The following is a 14,923-nucleotide window of genomic DNA, read 5'->3' on the forward strand; positions in this document are numbered from 1 at the left end:
CTGACAGATTATAGAGACGGATAAATCTCGTCAATAATGTTAAATATCAACAAAAGTAATTTCCCTCTTCTATAAGATGCTGGTTTATGTTATACAATTCACTCATCCTCTGGGAGCTGCGGGAACAAATCTTCTACAGGGAAAAAACAACCTGAGAAAAAAATTGAACGTGTGATTTTCATTTGTGACACTAAAAGCTTATTACACAACTTAAGACGTGCTGTCGGAGGCCCCCGCTTTCCCCTTTAGAACAAGTGGACGTTGTGATGAGCAACGGCCCATCTGCTGTGCCCTCTCCTCCAACTGGTGTGTGAATGTGAGGCAGTCCGGAGGTGGTTCCAAGTGGGAATATAATACCAGTGGCACCTGGAAAATATTCTTTAAAAAGATTACGTCCATGCTCTGGAGCTGAGCAGCTATCACGTCTAGTTTTCTTTCTTTTTTAGTACTTACTGGCTTCATTTTGTAAGCAGATGCACTTTGTTGAGAATATAAACTCATGTTTTTACATACAGTAAAAAGAAAGGCAAGAATTAAACTGAAATACAAAATGAAAGAAAAAGAAACAACTAAAAGAAAAACGAACATATAAGCAGTAGGATACTTTTAAAGTTAGATTAAAGCTGATGACAAAGCAATGGTTCATACAGGTCACTTGAAGTCAGGTTGAACACAATACATGGATGATTTCACACGTGTACATACACCTGTTCTTATACTTTCCTGTGAAGGATAATAAAACAGACTCTGTACTTAGAGCACTCTGTCGTTAAGACAATGTTTTAATGGGCTTTTGACTCCTGTGAAATAATACCAAGTGCACAAGTTTTATGACCCACTTCCTTGTTTTTAACTGGACCCCCGGCCCACCTTCAGCGGCGGCAGATCCAGCCTCTCTGTTAAACTGTGGGCCAGAGGCCTGTGTAAAGCTGGGTCTGTGTGGCAGGGCTGCTGAACAGAAGGTCTCCCCTCCCTCCCTCTCTCTCTACCCCACCCCCTCCTCCACTTTCATAACGGTGGCAGATGGCTGCAGATGAATCCCTCATAATCATGTCAGGACGGCTCCTCCGATCCCAATTCATCTCTTTAAACACATTTCATCAGACGGAGAATTACACACAGATAAAGGCGGCCGGCAGACAACAAAAGCACACAGAGATTGTCCTTGCAAACAAGTGTTCTTAGTCCCTAACACCACTTAATCATTTGTGCTCCTGTTATTGCTCCTCCCCCCCTCCCCCGTGCAATCAAACCCCGTTTTCTGTCGCTCACTCTTCCACTCTTTATTTTGTAGTTAATTGTCTCCATTTCATGCTACCTTATAAATCTTTCTTACAAGCCTTCTTTTTTTTAAAGACTCACACTCCCCTCCTCTGATGGTTGCCCTTTTCCGGGGGGGGTTATCATTTGCGACAAAGTGAATTGTGGGTTTTTCTTCCCTCCCCTGCCGTGACCCCGTGTCACCATTCGCATGACGCCGTTAATTGTGGATCAGGTGAAGTTTGTCTCACCTCATTTCAGGGCCATGCTCTGCTAGGGCCATTCTCCCCACTCAAAGGCCACATAATTTCACAGCCTCCTACTTCTCATTAATCCCTCCTGAGTGGCTGCTCTCCCAGTTCCAGATCACAGATTTGTTTTGCTCTTGTTTTCTGACTCGCTGCCCTTCCTGCCCCACCCACTCCTCTCCTCCGCCTTCACACTAGACCCCTCCCTGCTCACTTCACTGTGCGCTCATTCCCATGTTTCCTCCAGCTCCTCTGTCATGTCATTTTACAATCATTACACTTTGACAGCTTATATCTCCACTGTTTTTTTTGCATCTCTTTGACAGAATTAATTATATTGTTCTTTGTGAATTAAGGTGCTTGTGGTGTCTGCTTTCTATCACCTCTCCTTCCAAAAGCAAAATGACATTTAAAGCAATAGAAACGTGTGTGTGTGTTTGTTTGTTTGTTTGTGTGTGTGATCAACAGTCAGACTCCACTCACCCCTTCCCCGCGCAAAACTTTTTTTCGTTGATTCATAAATGATTCATGAAAGAAAGCTGAAGCTCTCTCATTAACATAAAATAACAATTTGCTAATTTATGGAAACTCCTAATCACTTGCCTTATTTGCCACGATCATATTAAATATTCATAAACATGTGATTATTTCTTTGATTTGACTGTCGTTCAGTTTAATCTACTATTTGTGCTCCCGTGTGAACCAACCAAAGCAAAAACCCCGGAGAGAACAATGAACGATATCGTGCCTCATAGTAGGCGTGTTTCATTTGTTATTATTTAATACAATACACCTCTATTTTACGTTATCATTATGCTAATGTTGTGTCCTTGTTCTTGTTGATGATTGGAAACAGAATTGAATTTGCAAAATAAAGTAATTTAACACACTTTTCTTGTGATAATCAGATATGCTTTGTGTTTTGAAATGATTTGAATACTGCGTATATTGGAATAAGATCCCTGCTGACCGTTTCTTCCTTGAAAGAAAGATCTGATATTTACCAACTATCACTAGATATATCAAACATATCGTTAACTGTCTTTTGGATCTATTGTAACATAGAAATTAAAGAGAGCAACTCTGACTACACAAGCTCGTAAATAATTGTGCGGCTTCATTGCAAGTCGAAATCAAAATGCATTCATTCATTTGGCTCCCATCCAGAACTAATCACTTCATTTTCCGTTCTGTAGTCTGGAATTCTGCTTTCACTCCAGTTCATTTTGATTTACTCGGAGAGCATGTGCAAGAAGAGAAAAAAAAAAACACACAAGTCTATCTTTGAATATTTCCTCTTGCCTTCATATCGGCAAACTGTCGTGAGAGGAAGTCTCAGCCAAGATCTTGGAGAAAGCGAAGTCGTGGATCCCATCTGGGACGACTCGATGGGGTCTCTTGCTGTCATCGCGTCTGTTGTCAAGGCTGCATTTAACCTCAAATGTATGACTTTGTTATATCAGAATTAATTACAGATATTTCCCCCCAAACTGAGTGACGTTGACGAAAACGCTAAGCACAGGCAATTTAGCTCTATTTGCAGATTAATTTGGGCCCACCTGTGATGCTTGGTGTGCTAAGTAGGTACATCAGTTTTAATTACAAACCTCGCAGAGTGGGTTTAGTTAAATTACAGTATTAATTATCACATTTAACACATATCAGAGTGACAAACGGTTGCGGAGAAGCACTTCCCTCAAACCTCCTGTTTCTCCAGACGATGGCTTCGCTTCTGTCCTTCAGGCGACCTTCAGACAGGTGGATGTGATGGAAGGCTTTGTTTCTGAAGGAGAAGCATCCACCTTAATTCATCACTGTCCACTCACTGCCAAACATGTTCACATCTGACGCTCACAACTACAATTGTATGGGTTTTGACGTTGCAACACTTCCACGTCTAATGAGAAGTTTTCCTGCCATATGGTAGATTAGTCTGGATATTTGGAAAATGAAGGAAACACCTCGCAGAAATCAAAGTAGTTACTCCCATCATATAGGCGGTTTAATCGGCCTTCGTCCACATCATTACCCCCTTCATTCAGTCTGCTACATTAATCTCTTCAAGGATAATATGATGCACGCCTGACTGCCACTCCACCAGTCTACACCTAAAAGAGAAAATAGCGACCTTTGACCCAAAGTATCATTATAGGCCTCCTTAAACGGATCAGCTGAAGACATGAATCTTCTTTATGTGTATATGAGGTTAACATTATGATTCACAAAGTAACAATAAAATAGGAGCAGCTTTTTGAGAGAAAAAACCATGAGAATAAATATTGTCAAATGCTATTAAGCTAGCATCTATTTGTTGATAATTTCAAGTACTATTTCTTTATTCTAGAATGTATGCTTTCCTGTAGACATTAATATAATGAGATAAAGATAACTCTTAAGTTAATATGAATCTATAGCCAGCTACTGCTTAGCTTAGCTTAGCATAAAGAGTGCAATGAAGGGGGAACTGTAGATACGCTACCTGCTTAGCACCAAAGGACGGACAAAATTTAGCGACTAGCAAGTTAAGAAAGTGGAATATTTAACTTAAAAGCGAGATATTCCCCACACATGGCCAAAAACATGACTCCAAATGAATGCTTATGTGTCAAATAAGAAAATGTTTGCTAACATGTTAGCCATATCCACTTAAAAGTGCATTATATGTCAATTTATGTTGTCCTGAAGTTGCCCAAAATGTGTAGCCTGCCATGCAGAATATGTATGTAGTGACTTATCCGACCGGCCCACTTCGGTACCGCTAGTAAATTGTCAACGGGGAGGGGGGGCTAGTGACTTATCAAACCGGCCCACATCGTTCGACCGGCCCACTTCGGTACCGGCCCATCGGGATTCGTCCCGAACGTCCCGATGGCCAGTCCGCCACTGCCTTTGGACGTAACAAGGGTAGCCAACACCTGTGTTTTTACTTTTTATGCTACGTAAGATAAGCTAATGAGCTACTGGCTGCCACTTCTTATTCACCTCGGTTTCTTCTCTAGCTAACAGCAAGGAAGCGAATAAGTGCATTTCCCTAAATCCAACTATTTCAACACTCTCTTTCTAAGCTAAGAGACAGAAACAAGAGTTGATCAGAGGTCCAAGCAGCGCTGAAATGTGTCCAGGCCTGGAACCAGAGAGAGGAGGTCCTCATTTAGCCTTTGGCTGGTGTTCTCTCTCACCAAAGTACTATATTAATCATAATCACACAACACCATTAGACTATGTCATTCTATTAAAGAAATCACATTATCATACATTTCATTAATTAAACACGAACCCAGTCCATCCACTCTGAGGAGCGACCCATAAGAGCATGAGACTCTGGGTTATAGGACGGAGGAGGAGGGGGGGGGGGGGGTGGCAGAGGGCAAGTCACTTTACCACTCCACTCACCATCTCTCCAAATCAAGGGGATGGATTTGCATGTCGTGGGGTGGGGGTACGGCTCAAACAACTGATGATGGAGGTGGAGGTGGAGAGGGGAGTCTGGGAACAATCGAGTGTGGATGGAGGGAAGCCAGAGGAGGAGAGGAAGGGCCGACTCCCTCCTTAACGGGTCACAGGGTGATGCTAATGCTGCGATGCACAAACACACCTCAAGTGGCTTTTAGGGGACACTAGTGTTTCTGATTCCTCTTGGAAAGGGGGCTTGTTTATCCACAGAATGCAACCCCAGGCCCTTTTGTGTTCGAGTTTCTGAGCCTTTGAAATTACGATGTAGATTTGACCTAAAACAGGAAAACAACAAACGTCTTAGTTTCAAATGTAATTCATAATATCATTTATTTGTATGGAACCTAATTGAATTAATGAGGCTTCACAAATTCTGTTTTAGTGGACAAGGTAAACAAATTAAATCTGCCTTGAACACAACTCACATTTTTTTCTCATGTATTTATAATTTATTTGATATCCTAAAAGGTTTCGCTCCATTTTATCATTTTAAATCTAATTATTTTACAAGGAAATATTTTTAAATACTAAAGAGGCTGTGTTATAAGAAACCCTTTTCTCATTGGTCAATTTCAGTTGTTGTGATTGCTCTGTTAAAGGGGACCTATCATGCAAAATGCACTTTGTGATGTCTTTTATACATAAATGTGTCCCCGGTGTGTCGGGGAACTCACGCAGCGTCAGGAAATAAAACCCTCTCTCTTTTCCTCCGTACCCAAATCTCTAAAAACGGGGAACAACGGAGCTGATCCAGATTTGCGTCCGATATGACGTAACATCTGAAATGTGGACCCACGGCCCAATCAGAAACGTTGCTATCAGAAACAATGCCCGACTGTTTTGGATGTAATATGGTCAGTGTTGACATTAGCATCGCTAACACTCAGAGCTAACCTGTACTGGAGAGCATGTGTGTGAAGAAGCAGGAAGTAAAAAGGAACTCACCTTGTGGTATAACCGGCAAGAGAGAAAGCCTTTTGTAAAGCTTTATCCCCGAATCAGCACTTTTGAAACAGGAAGTGAAACAGAGGGATATGAGGCGTGGCTAGAATGGGTGATCTGTTTGGTATTTGGAGCAAAACACTTCACTTCAGACATGTTTTTTTTAAATATCTGAAACCTATGCTATTGCCTAAAAATAGCATGATAGGTGGCCTTTAAGATATCATCCTTCATTCACATCATATTTTCTGATCAGCTATTTGCTGAAAGTCATCTTGAATTTGCATCTTTTTACTATACGAGCCTTTCCCCTATTTTCTCAGTTTTCCAGTTCTGTCTTGACAACAACATCCTCTTCGATGCATTTGTATCTTGATCTTTTCTTTACTCCTGTACACTTATTTCTCCCTCCATCTGCCCGTCTCTCTCCTCCCTCGTCTCTCCGGGTCTGATTAGCATGTGTAGTGTATGTTCCGTCACGCTGTAGTGTTGACCTGCGCTGTCATCTCCCTGATTACCTCCCTGATTCACTTTCCTTGTTTAGTAATGTGCAATCAATCATAATCAATTAGCCAAAATGTTGAATCATTAAAACCATTATCATTAATTAAAATAATTATCACTTTCTGCCAATGCTTCATTACCAGTGTTGTCTAACGTGTCTGCCACACACCAGACCTTCCTGCTGCTGCTTCAGAAGTCCCATTTCTGAAGTTATTTTTAAAGCTCTGCTGATGATGCAAACAATCACTAATCACTTCCTTTTGATAATAATCGGCTAATTTGGTCTAATCGGCACATTTGACAAAACTGCAAAGGATATGATTAATTGTGAGAAATATTTGTGATGCAATGATGCAAAAGTTTTCTTAGCACCTCTGTGTTTGAAAGTCTGAATCTCAACTTCATACACAGCTCCTCTGAAGTGTCCGTGAGACTCTGCTGCCTCCTCTGCAGCCCTGCTTTCTTTCTCTCACGCTTGACCAGTCTCTGTCTTTCCCTTCCATCCCAGACCAATGCAGGGCTGTTCTTCACTGAGCAGAGACGAGACCTTAATGATGTGTAAACATCCAGGGAGAGCTCGTCTAAAAGCCCCCAGGGTAGAGGGGGGAGAGGCAGACAGACATGAAGCTCACTTAGTCCGGCACACTGCCTCAACCCGAGTCGTAATTCCACACGATTGTCAGTCCGCTTCTCTTTTGTGCGCCTGTAGAAACCTGGAATAGACCTGTCACCGCCTAACCCTCAATAATTGCTCACGTCAAAATTTCCTTGAAAGTGGGCTGTTGACCCTGAGGGTGTGAAGGGTGCTTCAGAGTGTATGTGTGCTTAAGGGATGTGTAAGAGTCTGTGGTTCCAGCTCAGCCCATTGGGCTAAGAAGGGTCTCGTGGCCCCCCCCGCCCCACGCTGTGGAGGAGCATCGCTCACTGCCACCTGGGGAAAGCAGGCGTCTCATTGGGGTCATGCCACCCCAGTGGAATGTGAGTCAGAAGGAAATGGGCCTGAACATTGCACAGTATCCCCAGTCTGAGCTCCATTAAGCCAGGCACCCTCGCTCTGGGATGGATGTCCATTATTACGCAGAGCACAAAGACTATCCATTGAGCTCACCGTGCTTCGTGTCCCCGGCACTACACTAATGCTTAAGAGGAGAGTAATGAGCCTATAGTTCACTTTTCAACAGACAACACAAACCATTGTGCAATTAAGTAAAGGACAAATTATGAGCTAATTCTTCAATGCCCTCCCCTCCCTCCCTAAACCAATATCCCTCTCAGAGGAGACGCCTCTCGGCTGTGTGGATGCCCATGGCACCACCTGGCATGGCACAGCCTGGCATGGTGGGTCGTCCTGCAGCGAGGAACCACAGAAAACAGGCTGCGAGACAGGAGGGGTCTCACGACATGGGGCTCCCCCTCTCTCCCCCCTCCAAGAGCCCTCCCCCGAATCCTCGATGGAGCCCATCATGGCCACCTGATTGCATTATTTTGCAAATGGTCTTCAGGAATGAGTGTAATTGTGTCTCATTATGGGCTGTGAAGTGTGACAGGACGCGATTGAAAATGTGACCAGAAGAGGACAAAGAAACGTCTTCAAAAGCAATATGTGCATAATATTCTTCGGCCGAAGTCAACAAAAAGTATTTCTAACGAATGGAATAACACATTTGCTCCAGGATGAAAGATATTTTGATTTAGCGGAACGGTAACGCCTTCATGTAGCCACAAAACTCTGCACGTTCGGTTTCACAAGAACAAGCGTCCAGAGCGAGACAAAAAGACATCCCACTCTTTCCTGGTTGCCTCCACCTCTGCCTGTTTATGATGAAAGGCTCTTTTTGGGTGCGAGAGTGAAACAGACAGGCTGGGCTGGCTGTCATGTCATAAAGGATGCAGTCAGAGAGAGCAGACATGATTTCATGGCTAATGATTCCCGCACTAATATCAGTGTGGGCTGCAGAGGGGATAACCAAGTTGAGCTGTCTTAGCTCAAATGATTCAATTAGGCCAGCTGTCCCTATTTGTCATGGCTCAACTGGCTTCTAGATTACCTTTCCAGAGTGCATACGTGCCTCTGCTTTGCACTTACCAGCTCAACAGTTTCATAAAAAAAATGAGAGAATAGGGGAAAGAAAGGAAGGGGCGGTGGAGGGGAAGAAACAAAACAAAGAATGCAGTAATAACCACATTATCCACTTAAACGCTGAGGCCAATTACAGAGATAAATGTGACTTTTTGTTCTGCTGAGGATCCTCTCGTGAAATGGGAGGAGGGCCTCAGAGCGTGAGTGAGAGGAGAGATGCTCTACGTGGGATCTCTAAAAGGCAATGTGAAGGTCAAGAGATACACAGAGAAATTAGAGCAAATGTGAACATCTTCTCCCGCTAAATTCAGAAAGAATCACTCTTTTGTTTCTCTTTGACCGCCTCCGAAAGCTTTTTCTAAAATGTCCAAAAAGTGTAGAACGACAGAAGAAGAGAACAGGTCCAGCGTCACCTCTCCTTCCCTGAGCCTCGATTAGGTGTGTGATGAGTATTAAATCCAAAGAAGCATTAGAGTCATTAGCGTTGATTGAGTTGATGACTCCGGGGGCGAAGTCTTCTTCCTTTCACTTTAATGTAGTTAAACGTGAATTTGAGTCAACTAACCTCATCAGATCCAATTAACACAATTGTCAGTTTTGGGTCAGGGAGTAGAAGACAGGGTAATAAAACGGTAGGATTTCTCGTTTATTAAAGGTAATTAGTTATGTTAGTGCTGCCACTTTTTGCATTAACATTGAACCTATAAACCAATAGGAACCACACACAGTGTAATGCGAGCTAAAGCCCAATTAGACATGTCTGCTTACAAGTAAACAACATCCCATTAAAAGCAGGGACGTTACATGCTCTGTGGATAGCGTGCGCAATGCTTACACAACCATGAAAACACAAATTATGGTTCATTTTTTGTACTTCTTCGTGATTAAACACATCGCTGCACTGCACAGAAGTTAATACAAGAGAATAAGAATCGTCGTGAGAGGCATCGGAGCAGCTTAACAATACTCCTTAAAGACACTGTGTGTACTTCCACTGTACTGATAAAGGCGGTAATGAGTACACTGAAATATATGTACATCTTCTCATCCCTGAAACATGACTGATGTATGTTGCTGATGACGAAAAAAATCACTTGCAACATTTTCTTTATTCTCTAAACATTTAACCAGATAAAAGATATCTATTAGATACATATTCCTACTGTAAATATAAAAGACTCCCTTCTTGAAATCTGACCATTTTGATTAATGCTGATTATAGCTTTCCTGAATGTTCACTGTGCCCAAGATCAAATTAAATGCACAGAACAGCTCATATATATTCTTTGGTTCATCCATTGCATATCTGCAGTGGTAGAAGTACTAGGTGTTTTACTTAAAGTGGACCTATCATGCTATATTGGAAACGTATATTATAGGGCCATACCTATACAAAACATGTCTGTGAAGTTTTTTGCTTAAAATAGCAAACAGATCCCCCGTTGTAGCCATGCCTCATTCTGCTCATACTCCTCTTTTGAAGCCCTGTTAGAGAAACAAGGATTTTGGGTCCTTAGCTTGAAAAAAGAAAAAAAGGAGGCGGAGCTTATGCCTGATCAGAATTCTACCGGAGATAAAGTTAAATTCTGCTGTGATAAAACGCCATCATGTTCCAAACCACATCAAAGATTATTTCTGAAACAGCATGGAGCTCAAATGCTTTTTCTCTTGCGGGTTTATCACAAGGTGAGTTATTTTTTATTTCCTGCTTTTTAAAACACATGTGCTCTCCAGTACAGGTTAGCTCTGAGTGTTAGCGAGGCTTGCTAATGTAAACAAAGATCAGATTATGTCCAAAACACGCCAGGCATTGTTTCTGATAGCAACTTTCTGTGGGTCCGCTTCCGATTTGACGTCAGATCGGCAGCAAATCTGTATCCGCTCGTTGTACCCCCGTTTTTAAAAGATTTGGGGACGGAGGAAAAGAGAAAGGGTTTTATTTTCTGACGCTGCGTGAGCTCCCCGACGCACCGGGGACACATTATGTATAAAAGACATCGCAAAGTGCATTTTGCATGATAGGTCCCCTTTAAGTCATGGTACAAAAGTATCAGCATCCAAATATTCTTACAGTATCAAAAGTAAAAGTACTCGTTGTGCGTAATGTCCCATTTCAGAATCACATGGTTATTGATGTGTTTTGATAGCTGAATGTAGAGCTCATTTGTATTACTTTATATACTACTGCTGGATATCTTAACCGATCATTTAAAAAATCGAGTTATGTTTTGTATTAGCTAATAATCTCAATCTAAAAACTGGAAGCTGTCATATAAATGCATTCCAAAATGTAGTAGGAGTAGATGTATAAAGTTGCACAAACTGAAAATGACCTTAAAATTCTACTAGTTCTTGAGCAAATGTACTTTGTTATTATCCACCACTGCATATCTGTGTTTGTTAGTGCAGGCTATTGTTTTCTCCAATGTTAAAGCTGGGAATAGAATGAGGGCAGCCCCGTCTCGAGCTGTCAGAGCTGTGAGGGGGATCAGCCTTATTACAATGATTGAGCGAACAGGCCTTTGCAGCAGAAACACCATCCAAAGGGACGCGAAATGCCACATTCATACCACCCAGTTCACACATTTGTCTTCATTAATCCAATTCTGTTCTGTTTTGTCAGGTTTGCTACCAAACACTTACACAGTTATACCGTCAGCGGGCAGATAAAAAGGACCTGATATTGCCAGAGGTCACAGATTTGATACAGGACGTTGAGGTCCGTCTAAAAGGGCCCTCGGGTGCTGGTGTTTTTGACCCCTTTTAACACTGACAGTGTGATGATAGTGACATTTAATGTAATGAATCACAAATTGATTGAGTGGAGTTTTTTTTATGTTATCCTCAAGGGCCTTTTCATCCATCTATTTTCCTCTTGACCTTCAAGCTGTGGTTTTAAAAGACAGGAAGATTAAATGAATGATTTGAGATTAATTTAGCATATGTTGTCAGCATGCTATTTTGCTGTTGAGATCTTTACCACTCGGGCCAAATAGTGACTAACACCCAGACTCGACAGGCCCAGGAATACAGAACGTCATTACTGCCGTATCTTTAGAAACTGAGCGAGGTGTCAATGGCACTTCTGCTGCATGCAGGCAGCAGCTGAGCTGTGAGATGTCCTGGCACACAGCACTGCCTTCCTGGCCAGCGCTTTGCAGCCCAAGCTTTACCTTTTAATTACAGAAATATTCACTGCTATTAGAGTCTACATAATACATTTTGTATCAGTTCTGGCTGTTCTAGGATTTCAACTAAATGATGAAAGTTAAGAATCAAAGTGCTCTACATGATCAATGCAGATAGAAATATACATCTCATAATTGTCTTTTAAAAATGGAGCTCAAGCTAGGCTACTGTTAGCTTGGACTAGCAACAAATCCTAAAAAATGAAAAGAATAGCTAGCCCTGTAAAACGATGCAGTCACATCTTGGTAAGGCATTTTAGAAAAGCGTCCGGCACATAAACACAGCTACATTTTAGTTTTTGTCTTGATTGAACGCACACGTTATACATGTGGCATATTTCTATCTTTTTTTTTGATAGTCCAACAACCAGTTTCCAGTCGCTAAACTAAGCTAAGCTAAGCTATAGGCTATGCTACGCTAAGCTAACTGAACCAAGTTATTTAAATGGGGTTTAATTGGCTCATAATGATCCAAGCGAGTTTGTGTCTTCTCTCTGTACACAAACTCGCTTGGATCAGTCATTAGCCCGCATGGTTTTTCATACCACTGCTACGCTGACGACACTCAATTAATTTAGCATTTTCCCCACTCAGAGACCCAGGTTGTCGCACGCATCTCTGCTTGTCTAGCAGACATCTCTCGGTGGATGTCTGCTCACCACCTCAAGCTCAATCTTGACAAAACTGAACTGCTTTTTCTTCCGGGAAAAGATTTTCACCATCGGCACCTCTGTTGTTTCCCCGACTCAGAAGGAATCTGGGTGTGATCTTAGGTAACAACCTGTCCTGCAAACATAGCTGCTACAACCCGCTGCTGCAGATACACGCTTTACAACATCAGGAGGATACGTCCCCAGCTGACCCAGAAAGCGACGCAGGTTCTGGTCCAGGCTCTCGTCACCTCACGCCTAGACTACTGCAACTCCCTCCTGGCTGGTCTACCTGCATGTGCCATCCGACCTCTGCAGCTCATCCAGAATGCAGCATCTCGTCTGGTCTTCAACCTTCCTACATTTTCCCACACCACGCCACTCCTCCGCTCCCTCCACTGGCTTCCGGTAACTGCTAGAATCCACTTCAAGACACTGGTACTTGCGTACCATGCTACGAATGGATCTGGCCCTTCCTACATCCAGGACATGGTTAAACCGTACACCCCAGCACGTGCACTCCGCTCTGCATCAGCCAAACGGCTCGTTGCACCCGCACTGCGAGGGGGACCCAAGTTCCCATCAGCAAAAACACGTGGGTTTGCTATCCTGGCTCCAAAATGGTGGAATGAGCTCCCCATTGACATCAGGACAGCAGAAAGCTGACAACAAAACAAACAACAAAACAAAAAAACAAAATAAAAAGCACTTATACACTAACAAAGGGCTGGCTTATCTAAAGCCTGTTGAGTAGCACTTAAAATGGTTTGGCTCTATGAAACCTACTTATATGATTCTGTTTTCTTCAAGTATCTTCTTGGTCGAATGCACTTAATGGAAGTCGCTTTGGATAAAAGCGTCAGCTAAATGAAATGTAATGTAATAATTACACATATGTGAATTTAGCCCACTTAAAAAGCTCAACGAATGCATGAATCACTATTATCTAAAAATCACTTTTACTTCCGAATTCTTCACATTCGGTTTGAGAAGAAGACGTCACATGATGTTTTGACCTCACAACTTATAACGAAGCTTTAGTCCTGTGTGTGTGTGTGTGTGTGTGTGTGTGTGTGTGTGTGTGTGTGTGTGTGTGTGTGTGTGTGTGTGTGTGTGTGTGTGTGTGTGTGTGTGTGTGTGTGTGTGTGTGTGTGTGTGCGCTTTGTGCCGGGCTGGAGAGCTCGTAGAAAACCTCTTCACCTGCTCCCTCCACCCCTCCTCTTCCTCCCCTCCTCTTCCTCCCCTCTTCCATGTGTACCTGCAACACTGGGCTGCACTGCATCATGGGTGCAGCTGAGGCCATGCCAAAACCCAATTTGGAACGTGTCCAGCACTTCATTGGAAAGTAATGGTTTTCACTGAACTGAGTTATGACCAGCTGTTTGCAGACAGTCTGCGACATACTGATGGAGCAGAACACCGTATGTTGCTTTCCAAATCAAATGATACAAGGAGTGTGACAGTGTGGAGAAACATCTGTCATTAGCAATTTACAGCACGCTCCACTAATTCTGGACAAAATACTCCTAATGAAGTTACTGCAGGAAACTTCAAATATTGTCAGAGCAACAAGGCCATAAGAAGCCGGTGCTCACCAAGGCCTGTAATCCCATTTGTTTGTTGTGAGGGAAAATACAGAAGGAGGCGGGTAATTGTTTTTGATCATGATGTTTTAAAATGCAAATGGCAAACGTTCTTCTTTTATCCGAGAACAAATAAAAAAGGAATCAAGGACGAGAGGGTGGCTGGCTTTTCTTTCTTCCTTTCTTCCCTTGTAGTGGCGCTTCATAGAGTTTCCATACGAGGGGACACGATGGCTTTGATGGCTGTCTAGTTCAGTCGCCACATGATGATGCATCTGTTGCAACCCCGAGTCATTATACATAGTTTCCAAGTTATCTCACAGGTTGCGTTTCCTCTAATCTTTTAATGAAATGGAGTTAAGAAACATATCTCGGAAAAAGCTTTTTCACTGTGACAAAACCTTAACAGGGAAGGCCTCCTGATTATCTTCATGGTTAAAATTCGAGTTGAAAAGGCTTTACCGTAAGTCTAGCACTGACTATATTCATTTGGCTCCTCTGTGTTTGTACTTTGCCAGTTTCCTAGGACTGTCCCAAATTTATTCAGGCTCTGCTGTGAGGATGAGAGGGTTTGTGACAGGCAGCTCTACTGAAAGTGGTCCTCTCCTCCAGAACAGTTGTTGTGGTGAGAAGTGTTAGAGACGGGTGGGCGTCTGGACCCGAGTGTGCTGCTCAAACACGAGGCCTGTGTCTATCTGGCAGCCATCTCGTGGCGGCAGAAGGGCCATAAACCTGCCTGTGTTAATTCTGCCGTAATTATCATGGGTGCCACATGTTATGCAGGATGTCCTACCACTGCAGATCCACTCGAAAGTTTGCAATGAAATCCTTCCACACTGCTTAAAGCTGTGGCAGAGTGTGACAGTTGGCCATTGTGATTAGAAAGGGCTTCTCCTGGAGCCCTGCCCCGCGTCTCATTTCCTGTCCAACGCCTTTGCCATGATGTGTTTTATGCGGTGCATGTTGGTGAATAACTGGCTGCACTGAGATGACAATAATCACCCATAATGCCCCC

Source organism: Pseudochaenichthys georgianus, chromosome 20, assembly GCF_902827115.2.
Source record: "Pseudochaenichthys georgianus chromosome 20, fPseGeo1.2, whole genome shotgun sequence".
NCBI lineage: Eukaryota > Metazoa > Chordata > Actinopteri > Perciformes > Channichthyidae > Pseudochaenichthys > Pseudochaenichthys georgianus.